Raw genomic sequence first — 13755 nt, forward strand, 5'->3', positions numbered from 1 at the left:
ACTGTCCAGGAGTTGGCGGATGCTTTAGTCCAGGTCTGGGAGGAGATCCCTCAGGAGACCATCCCCCGCCTCATCAGGAGCATGCCCAGGCACTGTAGAGAGGTCATACAGGCACTTAGTAGCTACACTACACTACTGAGCATCATTTCCTTGTCTTGAGGCATTTCCACCGAAGTTGGATCAGCCTGTAATTTGATTTTCCACTTCGATTTTGAGGATCATTCCAAATTGAGACGTCCATGGGATATTATTTTTGATCATTTTTAGGTTTTATTGTTCTCAACGCCTTCCACTATATAATGAATAAAGATTTTCCACTGGAATATTTAATTCAGTGATATCTAGGGTGTGGGATTTTAGTGTTCCCTTTATTTTTTTGAGCATTGTATATGAATTGGCTAATTCATGTGAGCCCAACAGACAGCAACAAGACAAATTTGTGTGCTAAGTACCTTTATTATGTAACATGATTCCTACAGCAATAATGCAATTCTAATCTCATATATTCAATGTACATATCATAGCATTTCAGAGTGCAGCTTTATTTTGTTAATTATTTAAAATGGCTCTCTTAGCTTGCACCTGTTCACACTTGTCTTTTTCTGTTTGGAAGTGCCGGTCAGGATTTTGATATTTATTCCATTGTCTGGCAGACCTTTGGCCCCATGGTTAGCTCAAGTTTTCTTTAACCAAATTTTCCAGTTCAGTTTCTCTTTCTTATAGCTATCCTCCAACCTCTTGAGCCACTGCATTAACGTCATTTGTTTATAATGTATTCTAGCTGCTCATCTAGACTAAAGGCTTCATGGACCCATCCATCACCGACCTCAGTGCTGACAATCATTATTATTATTGCAAAGAAAAAATTAACCATATCTGACAGGAAATTTTCTGAGTTTAGCTGCATGGTGATTATATAGTTATATTCTCGCTGCAGCCACTCACTTCCAGTCATACAAGCAACACCTGGGGCTGTGTTCAATCCGCATTCTGTACACAGCCCCTTGTAACAACCACTTGACTGGAAGTGGCTGCATGGAGAACATAGCTTAATTTTCTTCCCAGGCAACCAAATTTCCTGTTATATAACATTATATATTTAAACGATATTTAATGGCGGACACCTCCTGAGGTGGGAACATAACCAGACTGAATCCCTCAGGAGGGGTACGCCTAAGGGCCAATACCTACGGGTGTGATGCAATTGTAGTGATGATGCGGTCTTTGAAAGGCAGGCGCGTGAACTGAGGGAGAGGTTCAGGCTCCTTCAAAGGGGCTATCCTGATAAGATTTTGATGAAAGCATATAAGGAGTGTAGGGATTTGCTCTGGCAGGCGGTGGCAGGGCCGCAGCAATGAGGCAACACACAGTCTTAAAGTCCAATCTTCAGTGGTTTATTAACACTATAAACAGTAGGCAGCACAAAATAAGAAAAAAAAAAAAACACAAATATACTCCAGCTTGGAGAACCACTGGTCTCAGACTCACCCTTGCATGGGACGGGCTTAACTAAGCGGCTGCCTGGTCAGCGGCGTCCACCAGGTGCCATTCCCAGGGTTGCTATGAGTCTGATCACGAACTTTGGAGCATTTGTAATCCAACAAAAAACCAGATCAGGCTAACTTTAGCGTAGCACTTCACACACTCTGCACACAGACCATGTGCCAAACAGAAAACTCTATTTCATAGCCCATAACCACACCGAGAGCTGAGGTACCTATCACGTGGGCTGATCACGTGATCATGACATCACTGCAGGTCCTTAACCTTAGGGAAAATCCAGGCCAAATTTTATCCTGCTGGGTGAAATATACCTTACGTCCAGCACTATACCTTTCACTGCACCACATACCTCCCCCCTTTTTTCAACCCTATGGGGGTGGACACATGACATACAGTGGACTCTGGACAGGGCATCTGCATTCTCTAGCAGTCTGCCTGTCCAATATTCTACTGAAAATTTAAAATTTTGCAAGGACATGTAAGAGGGGAATGATCTGTCACCAAGCGAAATGTTCTCCTCAGCAAATAATAGTGAAAAGACTCAAGTGCCCACTTAATGGCCAGACACTCTCTCTCCACAATACTGTACCTGGTTCCAGCTGGGTTAAGCTTCCAGCTCAGGAAACTAACGGGATGCTCTTCTCCGTTAATCTCTTGAGACAACACAGCACCAAGACCTATCTCAGAAGCATCGGTTTGCACGATGAACTCTCTTTTGAAATCGGGTGTAATCAGAACCGGTGTACCACACAGTACTGATTTTATCTTTACAAAGGCCTCTTCTATCTGATCATTCCAGTGGACCATCACAGACTTCCTCCCTTTCAAGCAGTCTGTTAAAGGTGCAGACAAAGTTGCAAAGTTGGGAGTAAATCGCCTGTAATATGTGAGGAGATGGGGCCAGTTTTGAATTGCTTCCACTTTGTTTGTTTGGGGTTTGAGGACTCCTCTCCCAATGACATAACTCAAGTACCGAGCTTCCTCCAACCCTATGGAATATTTCTTTGGGTTGGCCGTTAGCCCTGCTTGTTGGAGAGAATCTATCACCGCCTGCACCTTTGCTATGTGACTTTCCCAGTCTGCTCTGTACACAACGATATCATCCAGATAGGCTGAGGTATAACAGCGATGGAGAACAATATCCATTAACCGTTGGAACGTCGCCGGCGCGCCATGCAAACCAAAAGGTAATACTTTATACTGGAACAGCCCTTCGGGCATTACAAAGGCCATTTTTTCCTTAGCTGCCTCTGTTAAGGTCACCTCCCAGTATCCTTTTGTGAGGTCAAGGGTTGAAAAATACTGTGCCTGCCCAAACCGCTCTATCAATTTATCCACCCAGGGCATGGGGTAAGCATCAAATTTTGAAACTTTGAAACTTCTGTCATGCTGCTGTGGTGCAGTATAGCGCAACCTCCACCAGAGGGAGCTTCAGAGGGAAGTGAGACTGTGTACACAGAGAAGCACCACAGAGCAGCAGCACAGGTGCCACCAAGTGGCGAGAGACTGGTCAGACAAGCTGAGTAAAAAAACAGGCAAAAGTACTAAAAGGATCAGTAGTACACGTGGTCAGAAACAAGCCAGGAGGTTCAGCAATGGTCAGGAGCGGATAAGACAAAGTCAGAAGGCAGAAGCAAGTCCAAATACAAGCCAAGTATGAAACCAGAGAATCACGCCGACAAACAGGGAGACCCTGGGAAAAGGACAGACAGAGGGAGTCAACAGACACGGGGCAAGTCAGGGATCACTGCAGGACAAATCAAGGGCTACCAGAGTCAGGTTCACACGCCGAAGGCAGAACTATAGCTGACACCGCCAACAGGATGCATAGGAGCTACAGTAAATAGCCAACCTGAACCAAGAATGAGGTAGAGGAAAGTTAACCCTTGACATGATCCCCCCGGAAAAAGGGCAGACAGGATGAAACTCTGGAATGAATCATGACACCTTCATTAAGTTTTCTGAAGTCATTACAGAACCTTAGCATCCCATCAGGCTTAGGTATTATGACTATTGGACTGGCCTACTCACTTTGGGACTCTTCAATGACTGTAACTGTAGCATAGTATTCACCTTCTCTGGTATGGCTTGTCGCTGGGCCTCAGGCACCTAATACGGCTTTAGTCGGATTTTGGCCTGTAGTCCGTGACAATTTCATGTTGGATTATAATGGATTATGGAAGTACATCCAGGGAGCTCAGAGAAAACATCCGTATTTCAGCTAACAAACTCTTGGACCTCCTGAACCTGTTTAGGAGACAAAGTATCTGCTATTTTGACTACGGAGAAGGCTTCTCCTCACTCACCCAGAGGTAATGGAGCCTTCTCCACAGGAAATGCAGGCAGCCGACTAACCCCTCCAAGGTGGCCTCTATCTTTTCACGGTTTAAGCATATTTATATGATAAACCTGCTCTGGCTTCATCCGTCTTGGTTGGTGTACCTTGTAGTCTACCGGTCCCACCTTTTCTATAATCTCATAGGGCCCCTGCCACCTTGCAAGAAATTTGCTATCCACTGTGGGCCTAAGTACCAATTCCGATCCCCAGGACTAAAGGTTCTTACCCGAGCAAACAAGTTATAGACCCGACTCTGAGACCGTTGTGCTGCTTCCATATGTTCCCAGACCAATGGCAGGACTGTCTCCATTCTATCCTGCATTTTTGCACCATGTTCTATCACACTCTTGTGGGGCGTTGGTTGGTTCTCCCAAGCCTCTTTGGCTATATCAAGTAAGCCCCAGGAATGTCTGCCATGCATTAGTTCAAAGGGCGAGAACCCCGTAGATGCCTGGGTCACCTCCCGCACTGCAAACAACAAACATGGAAGTAAGACATCCCAATCCTTCTCATCTTTAGAAACTGCTTTTATTAGCATGCTCTTTAGCGTCTTTTTGAATCTTTCTACCAGACCATCTGATGTGCGCAACTGTTTAACATTTAACAAACGATAGAGTTCTTTCATAATTTTTGACATAATGGGGGTTTTTTGGTCTGTTAAAATCTCTTGAGGAATCCCCACCTGAGAAAACATACCCATGAGTTCTTTTGCTATGAGCTTAGCTGATGTGTGGCGAAGTGGAACGGCCTCAGGATACTGGGTGGCATAATCTAGAACTACCAGGATGTGTTGGTGTTCCCTTGCTGACTTATTGACAGGACCGACCAGATCCATTGCCACTCTTTCAAACGGTACCTCTATAATTGGTAAAGGCACCAAAGGACTCCAAATACCAAATACCATTTAACTTCTTCATGGACCCCTAGCCAGTAAAACCGCTGAAAAATTCAGTCTAGGGTTTTCTTTTTGCCCAAATGCCCACCGAGTACATGCGCTAGGTCCATTACCAGCCTACGATATGCCTGAGGTACCAGTAACTGCTTTACCATTTCCTCACGTATTTTCTCGACTCGATACAACAGGTCTCGGTTCAGCTCAAAGCTTGGCAACACTGTGGTTAATACGATACGATACGATACACTTTATTGATCCCGTGGGAAATTATGGTATCACAGCAGCACAACTTAAATCATAAAAATCATAAAGGAATTACATAGTTGACATGACAGTGGAGTTGACAGAAGAACATTATACATTATACTAATATAATAATCTTTATTTTTATATAGCGCTAACATATTCCGCAGCGCTTTACAGGTTGCACACATTATCGTCGCTGTCCCCGTTGGGGCTCACAATCTAAATTCAGTATGTTTTTCGAATGTGGGGGGAAACCTGAGAACCCGGAGGAAACCCACGCAAACACGGAAAAAACATAGGGGTTCCCCGTTAATAAACAGTACATTTCCCCTGGTTCGAGCCAAAGTAGGGTCTCGGAGATGCGCTGTACCAAAATTGTCGCCTGATACATTTAAGTCTGACAATTCAGGTTCCGGCGGCAAGTCTTCCCCATCCCGGGCCATCACTTCTATGGGAGAATTTTCCCCCTCCCCAACCGAAGGTGAGGTTACCCCTACCGCCAGCACTTCTTCCTCTGGGCCACCAGGTTCATGCTCCACTTCTGGAGAATGTAACCTGGTTGCCACCGGTGTCGACAGTTGTCCACTGGGTGGGACAACTGTTGGCTAAAGTACAGAAAATAAAGGAAAGTCTCTTTCAATTCATAATGTAGGTTAGCCACAAACCCCACCTCGTGGCACCGCCTCCCAGCTGGCATGTTTATCGCCACTAGTGTGGTAGGATAGTCTTTCAAGTCCCCATGTATACACAACACCCCAATTTTCCGACCAGGGTACTTGCTGGTTTGTACCAGGCTGGCTCATACCAGGGTCATGAGACTCCCTGAGTCCGGTAGGGAAACAGCTGGGGTACCTTCTACATCAACCTTACACAAATGTCCGACCCATGATTGGAGGGAGTATGGCAAAGCCCTCCAAAATTTATCAGTTACTATGCGGTCCAGCATGGCCATGGGAGACAGTACCTCAGCCTGCAACCACTTTTGGAATAAGTGCAACAGGTCATAATACTGGGACCGAGTTGGCTTGGAGGGGTTAAACTCCTACCGCTGTACCCGCTGAGCCCGGACTAACAAATTTACCCAACGATGCTCGGTGTTTAGGTCCTGATAGGCTTTCATAGGTCCTGGGGTCAGAAATGGAGAAATGATTTCTGCTGTTGCATGGCCTCCTGCTGCTGTTGCATGGCCTCCTGCTGCTGTCGCATGGCCTCCTGCTGCTGCTGCGTAGCCTGCTGCTGCTGTCGCATGGCATCCGTAAGCACTTTTATCTTGGCCTCCATTTCTGCAGAGTTCCCTGACTGGGTCTGCGCCACTCATTTCACCCAGGACATAAACTGGAGTCCAGAGCAAAAATAAGCAAAAACAGGCTGGCCTCACTGCATATGCCCGCATTCAAGTCACCAATATTTAGGGATTTGCTCTGGTAAGCAGTGGCAGGGCCGCAGTATGAGGCAACACACAGTTTTAGAGTCCAAACTTCAGTGGTTTATTAACACTTTAAACTGTAGGCAGCAGAAAGTAAGAAAAAAAAACACAAACACACTCCAGCTTGGAGAACCACTGGTCTCAGACTCACCCTTGCATGTGGCGGGCTTAATTAAGCGGCTGCCTGGTCAGCGGCATCTGCCAGGTGCCATTCCCAGGGTTGCTATGAGTCTTGTCACGAAATTTGCAACATGTGTAATCTAACAAAAAAACAGATCAGGCTAACTCCAGCCTAGCTCTTCACACACTCTGCACACAGACCATGTGCCAAACATGAACTCCATTACATATCCCATAACCACACCCACAGGTGAGGTACCTATCACATGGGCTGATCACGTGATCATGACATCACTGCAGGTCCTCAACCTTAGGCTAGGTTCACATTGCCTTAGTGGGTGTCTGATGACGGAATCCGTTTCATAGCGGCACTAACGCTATGTAACAGATCCGTTAGCGCACCCATTGACAGCAATTATGTAGCGCATCGCTAATGCATGCCATTATTGGCATGCATTAGTGATGTGCCGTTATTTTGTGACGGACCCTCGAACACTGCTTGCAACGTTTTTGGGTCCGTTCCCGCTAGCGCAGATAGAGCATCTGCACTAGCGCGATCGCATAACGCGATCCCTTTTCGGCAATTGCGTTAACGCAGTCCGTTAGCGTATGCACTAAACGGACTGCACTAACGCAATGTGAACCTAGCCTTAGGGAAAATCCAGGCCAAATTTTATCTTCCGTCCAGCACTATACCTTTCACTGCACCACAGGAGGTAAAATCAAGGAACATGGTTGAATTTCTGGCATCAAACCCGTGTACTGAGTCAGATTATTTTATTAGGTACATGCACAAATGGGGTACATGAAATTAGATCTATACTGACAAAGCATTGGCCTGTTCTCATAATGGACTAAGATATTAAGGGTAATCTTGATTCGATCCCTTGGATGACCTATAGGAATGATAGATCCCTCAGTGATCGTTTGGTTAAAAGACACTTTTCTACACTTCGCCACAAAACATGGTTGTCCTATAGTCTTAAAGGCTGTCATAGGTGTGGTACTTGTGTCACTTGTCGCTATATAACAACTGGCAAGACCTTCTATGGTAATGTGACACATAAGGAATTTGATATCAGGAACTTCATTAATTGCAGTACTAAGGGAATTGAGTACAAGGCAACATGCAATTGTGGCCTTGAATATATAACGTTCAGCTGTTTTTAGGTTCTAGAGACCTCTGAACGTGACTATTTACCTCACACTATTTCCCCATTTGAGTGGCCAAGGATTTGGCTGTTTCTTCAGTCTGTGTTACATCTCTCAAAGAATAGTTAACATTTTCTATTGAATGATGTGTTTTGAGAGAGCGTACTCTCTACATTAGCGATGCTTTCCTAGGAAGATGCCTAATATGTTGAATTCTCAAATTTTTACCTGTATTAATAATCATATTTAAGATCATATTTAAGATTGCCCCCCCATAATATGCCCTTTTGACATTATTTGTCCTCCTTTTTTACTTTAATGTGGGGTATAAGCATGATCCCTGGAGCTGCGGTCATGTGATTCGTCACGTGACGTGGTGCAGGTCACGTGGCTGATGAAGCAACGCTCCAGGAAGGTCTTGTTTGAGCTGCACCATTGATATCTAAAGATAGGTCCTGTAAGGCAGCGACTGAGGGTCGACGTCTGGCCACATGTTAACATCATGCACGCCCTCAGATAATAAGTCCTGTGTGCACAACTACTTTGATTAATTCATAGGTGAAACAGGGTCACTTTGGATTCACAACCCAATATTTAAATGGATTGAATAAGTCACCTCACTGCCACGCCATTTTTGGATAAAGAGTAGGGTGGCATGGACACTCAGCCTTGATACTAAGTGTGCCTTGATACTAAGAGGAGAAACACATTGGGAACCATCTAGGGCTAGTCCAGCTGAGGGAGCTCTGTGGACTGCCCTTGTAATTGCGGGAGTTATGGGGTTTCAGGGCCATGTATACAGGCCCATAGGGCCTTATAGGGCTAATGCTCCTGCCTTTACTCTATTGAGACCAGATGAGGATTGTCTCCTATTGACACACTGGATGATGAGGGTTCTTCTTGGTCGCCCTGTGAGCTGGAATATTGGGTGAGTTGGGTGAGAGATTTCCATTTATATATATGGTGTAACAGCTGTCATTGGATATTTCCTTCATAGAAGATATGAACTTCATATATACTGTATCTCATACTGTATGTACTGTATATGACCAATGTCATTTTCAGGTATCTATTGTGAGTTATTGATCAATGCCCACTTTCTTCCAGACTTATATGCAACCACTGTCGTCTCCAGGTCTTTTTGTAGTTTGTTCTGTGGAGTATTGATTGCTAGGTGTATATCTAATATATAATTGCCTAGAATACTACTTCCTGCAATTTGTGCCAACTTCCGTGGCTTTGTCCGGAGCTAATGTCCAGAGCTAATGTCCGGAGCTAATGTCCGGAGATAAGTGACGTCAACAGTGTCCAGTGTCTGATTGGTTGCCGCCTGCTGCGAGCGACCAATCAGAAACGTGCCGTACTGTGACACACTCCGCCCGCCATTTTGGTGTGATTTTTGAATTTTTACCTCACAGCAAGTTTCTACTGCGTGGAGGCGGGCCCAGTGACGTTGCTCTTCAAGCTCCTGCCGAATTTCGTCAAAAAAATGATAATACCATTTACCAAAACTATATATATTTAGTTGTGAAGTGGTTCAGTGACATTTTCACACCAATTTTGAACTTTTGTTTGGTGTTTTCTCCATATACTGCCTATTATTTTTGTTCTTTCTTACTATTATTTATTAATTGTATTATTCTTACATTTGAATAAATAAAGTATATATGGATTCTAGACTCCCGATTCTTTAGAATCGGGCTGCCATCTAGTATATATATATATATATACAGTTAGGTCCATATATATTTGGACAGAGACAACATTTTTCCAATTTTGGTTATAGACATTACCACAATGAATTTTAAACAAAACAATTCAGATGCAGTTGAAGTTCAGACTTTCAGCTTTCATTTGAGGGATTCCACATTAAAATTGGATCAAGGGTTTAGAAGTTTCAGCTCCTTAACATGTGCCACCCCTGGCAGTATGGACCTACTGTATATACTGTATTTATATATATATACACACAGTAGTCCACCACTGTGGCTGCATTATAGTTATCTAATCCTTATATAAGGAAGGCATTGTCATTCTTTATAATTATTTATTAACCCCTTTACCCCCAAGGGTGGTTTGCACGTTAATGACCGGGCCAATTTTTACAATTCTGACCACTGTCCCTTTATGAGGTTATAACTCTGGAACGCTTCAATGGATCCTGGTGATTCTGACATTGTTTTCTCGTGACATATTGTACTTCATGACAGTGGTAAAAATTCTTTGATAGTACCTGCGTTTATTTGTGAAAAAAACGGAAATTTGGCGAAAATTATGAAAATTTCGCAATTTTCCAACTTTTAATTTTTATGCAATTAAATCACAGAGATATGTCACACAAAATACTTAATAAGTAACATTTCCCACATGTCTACTTTACATCAGCACAATTTTGGAACCAACATTTTTTTTTGTTAGGGAGTTATAAGGGTTAAAACTTGACCAGCAATTTCTCATTTCTACAACACCATTTTATTTTAGGGACCACATCTCATTTGAAGTCATTTTGAGGGGTCTATATGATAGAAAATACCCAAGTGTGACACCATTCTAAAAACTACACCCCTCAAGGTGCTCAAAACCATATTCAAGAAGTTTATTAACCCTTCTGGTGCTTCACAGGAATTTTTTGAATGTTTAAATAAAAATGAACATTTAACTTTTTTTCACAAAAAATTTAATTCAGCTCCAATTTGTTTTATTTTACCAAGGGTAACAGGAGAAAATGGACCCCAAACATTATTGTACAATTTGTCCTGAGTATGCCAATACCCTACATGTGGGGGTAAACCACTGTTTGGGCGCATGGCAGAGCTCGGAAGCGAAGGAGTGCCATTTGACTTTTCAATGCAAAATTGACAGGAATTGAGATGGGACGCCATGTTTCGTTTGGAGAGCCCCTGATGTGGCTAAACATTGAAACCCCCCACAAGTGACACCATTTTGGAAAGTAGACCCCCTAAGGAACTTATCTAGAGGTGTGGTGAGCACTTTGACCCACCAAGTGCTTCACAGAAGTTTATAATGTAGAACCGTAAAAATAAAAAAATCATATTTTTTCACAAAAATGATCTTTTCGCCCCCAATTTTTTATTTTCCCAAGGGTAAGAGAAGAAATTGGACCCCAAAAGTTGTTGTACAATTTGTCCTGAGTATGCTGATACCCCATATGTGGGGGTAAACCACTGTTTGGGCGGATGGGAGAGCTCGGAAGGGAAGGAGCGCCGTTTGACTTTTCAAAGCAAAATTGATAGGAATTGAGATAGAACGCCATGTTGCGTTTGAAGAGCCACTGATGTGCCTAAACATTGAAACCCCCACAAATGACACCATTTTGGAAAGCAGACCCCCTAAGGAACTTATCTAGAGGTGTGGTGAGCACTTTGACCCACCAAGTGCTTCACAGAAGTTTATAATGCAGAGCCGTAAAAATAAAACAAAATTTTTTTCCCACAAAAATTATTTTTTTAGCCCCCAGTTTTGTATTTTCCTGAGGGTAACAGGAGAAATTGGACCCCAAAATTTGTTGCCCAATTTGTCCTGAGTGCGATGATACACCATATGTGGGGGGAACCACTGTTTGGGCACATGGGAGGGCTCAGAAGGGAAGGAGTGCCATTTGAATGCAGACTTAGATGGAATGGTCTGCAGGTGTCACATTGCGTTTGCAGAGCCCCTAATGTACCTAAACAGTAGAAACCCCCCACAAGTGACACCATTTTGGAAAGTAGACCCCCTTAGGAACTTATCTAGATGTGTGCTGAGCGCTTTGACCCACCAAGGGCTTCACAGAAGTTTATAATGGAGAGCCGTAAAAATAAAACAAAAATTTTTTCCCACAAAAATTATTTTTTAGCCCCCAGTTTTGTATTTTCCCGAGGGTAACAGGAGAAATTCGACCCCACAATTTGTTGTCCAATTTGTCCTGAGTGCGCTGATACCCCATATGTGAAGGGGGAACCACTGTTTGGGCGCATGGGAGGGCTCGGAAGGGAAGGAGCTCCATTTGGAATGAGGACTTAGATGGAATGGTCTGCAGGTGTCACATTGCATTTGCAGAGCCCCTAATGTACCTAAACAGTAGAAACCTCCCACAAGTGACACCATTTTGGAAACTAGACCCCCTAAGGAACTCATCTAGATGTGTTGTGATAGCTTTGAACCCCCAAGTGTTTCACTACAGTTTATAACGCAGAGCCGTGAAAATAAAAAATCTTTTTTTTTCCCACAAAAAATATGTTTTAGCCCCGAGTTTTGTATTTTCCCAAGGGTAACAGGAGAAATTGGACCCCAAAAGTTGTTGTCCTATTTGTCCTGAGTACGCTGATACCCCATATGTTGGGGTAAACCCGTTTGGGCACACGGGAGAGCTCGGAAGGGAAGAAGCACTGTTTTACTTTTTCAACGCAGAATTGGCTGGAATTGAGATTGGACGCCATGTCGCGTTTGGAGAGCCCCTGATGTGCCTAGACAGTGGAAACCTCCCAATTATAACTGAAACCCTAATCCAAACACACCCCTAACCCTAATTCCAATGGTAACCCTAACCACACCTCTAACCCTGACACACCCCTAACCCTAATCCCAACCCTATTCCCAACCGTAAATGTAATCTAAACCCTAACTGTAACTTTAGCCCCAACCCAAACTGTAGCCCTAGCCCTAACCCTAGCCCTAACCCTAACCCTAGCCCTAACCCTAGCCCTAACCCTAACCCTAGCCCTAGCCCTAACCCTAACCCTAACCCTAGCCCTAACCCTAGCCCTAACCCTAGCCCTAACTCTAACCCTAGCCCTAATGGGAAAATGGAAATAAATACATTTTTTTAATTTTTCCCTAACTAAGGGGGTGATGAAGGGGGGTTTGATTTACTTTTATAGCGGGTTTTTTAGCAGATTTTTATGATTGACAGCCGTCACACACTGAAAGACGCTTTTTATTGCAAAAAATATTTTTTGCGTTACCACATTTTGAGAGCTATAATTTTTCTATATTTTGGTCCACAGAGTCATGTGAGGTCTTGTTTTTTGCGGGACGAGTTGACGTTTTTATTGGTAACATTTACGGGCATGTGACATTTTTTGATTGCTTTTTATTCCGATTTTTGTGAGGCAGAATGACCAAAAACCAGCTATTCATGAATTTCTTTTGGGGTAGGCGTTTATACCGTTCCGCGTTTGGTAAAATTGATAAAGCAGTTTTATTCTTCAGGTCAGTACGATTACAGCGACACCTCACTTATATCATTTTTTTATGTTTTGGCGCTTTTATACGATAAAAACTATTTTATAGAAAAAATAATTATTTTGGCATCTCTTTATTCTCATGACTATAACTTTTTTATTTTTTTGCTGATGATGCTGTATGGCGGCTCGTTTTTTGCGGGACAAGATGACGTTTTCAGCGGTACCATGGTTATTTATATCTGTCTTTTTGATTGCGTGTTATTCCACTTTTTGTTCGGCGGTATGATAATAAAGCGTTGTTTTTTGCCTCGTTTTTTTTTTTTTTTTTTTTTTTTTACGGTGTTTACTGAAGGGGTTAACTAGTGGGCCAGTTTTATAGGTCAGGTCGTTACGGACGCGGCGATACTAAATATGTGTACTTTTATTGTTTTTTTTTTTATTTAGATAAAGAAATGTATTTATGGGAATAATATTTTTTTTTTTTTCATTATTTTGGAATATTTTTTTTTATTTTTTTTTTACACATTTGAAAATTTTTTTTTTAACTTTTTTACTTTGTCCCAGGGGGGGACATCACAGATCAGTGATCTGACAGTTTGCACAGCACTCTGTCAGATCACTGATCTGACTAGCAGCGCTGCAGGCTTCACAGTGCCTGCTCTGAGCAGGCTCTGTGAAGCCACCTCCCTCCCTGCAGTACCCGGATCCGCGGCCATCTTGGATCCGGGGCTCGAGCAGGGAGGGAGGGAGGTAAGACCCTCGCAGCAACGCGATCACATCGCGTTGCTGCGGGGGGCTCAGGTAAGCCCGCAGGGAGCCCCCTCCCTGCGCGGTGCTTCCCTGCACCGCCGGCACATCGCGATCATCTTTGATTGCGGTGTGCCAGGGG

This window comes from Ranitomeya imitator, chromosome 1, assembly GCF_032444005.1.
Source record: "Ranitomeya imitator isolate aRanImi1 chromosome 1, aRanImi1.pri, whole genome shotgun sequence".
NCBI lineage: Eukaryota > Metazoa > Chordata > Amphibia > Anura > Dendrobatidae > Ranitomeya > Ranitomeya imitator.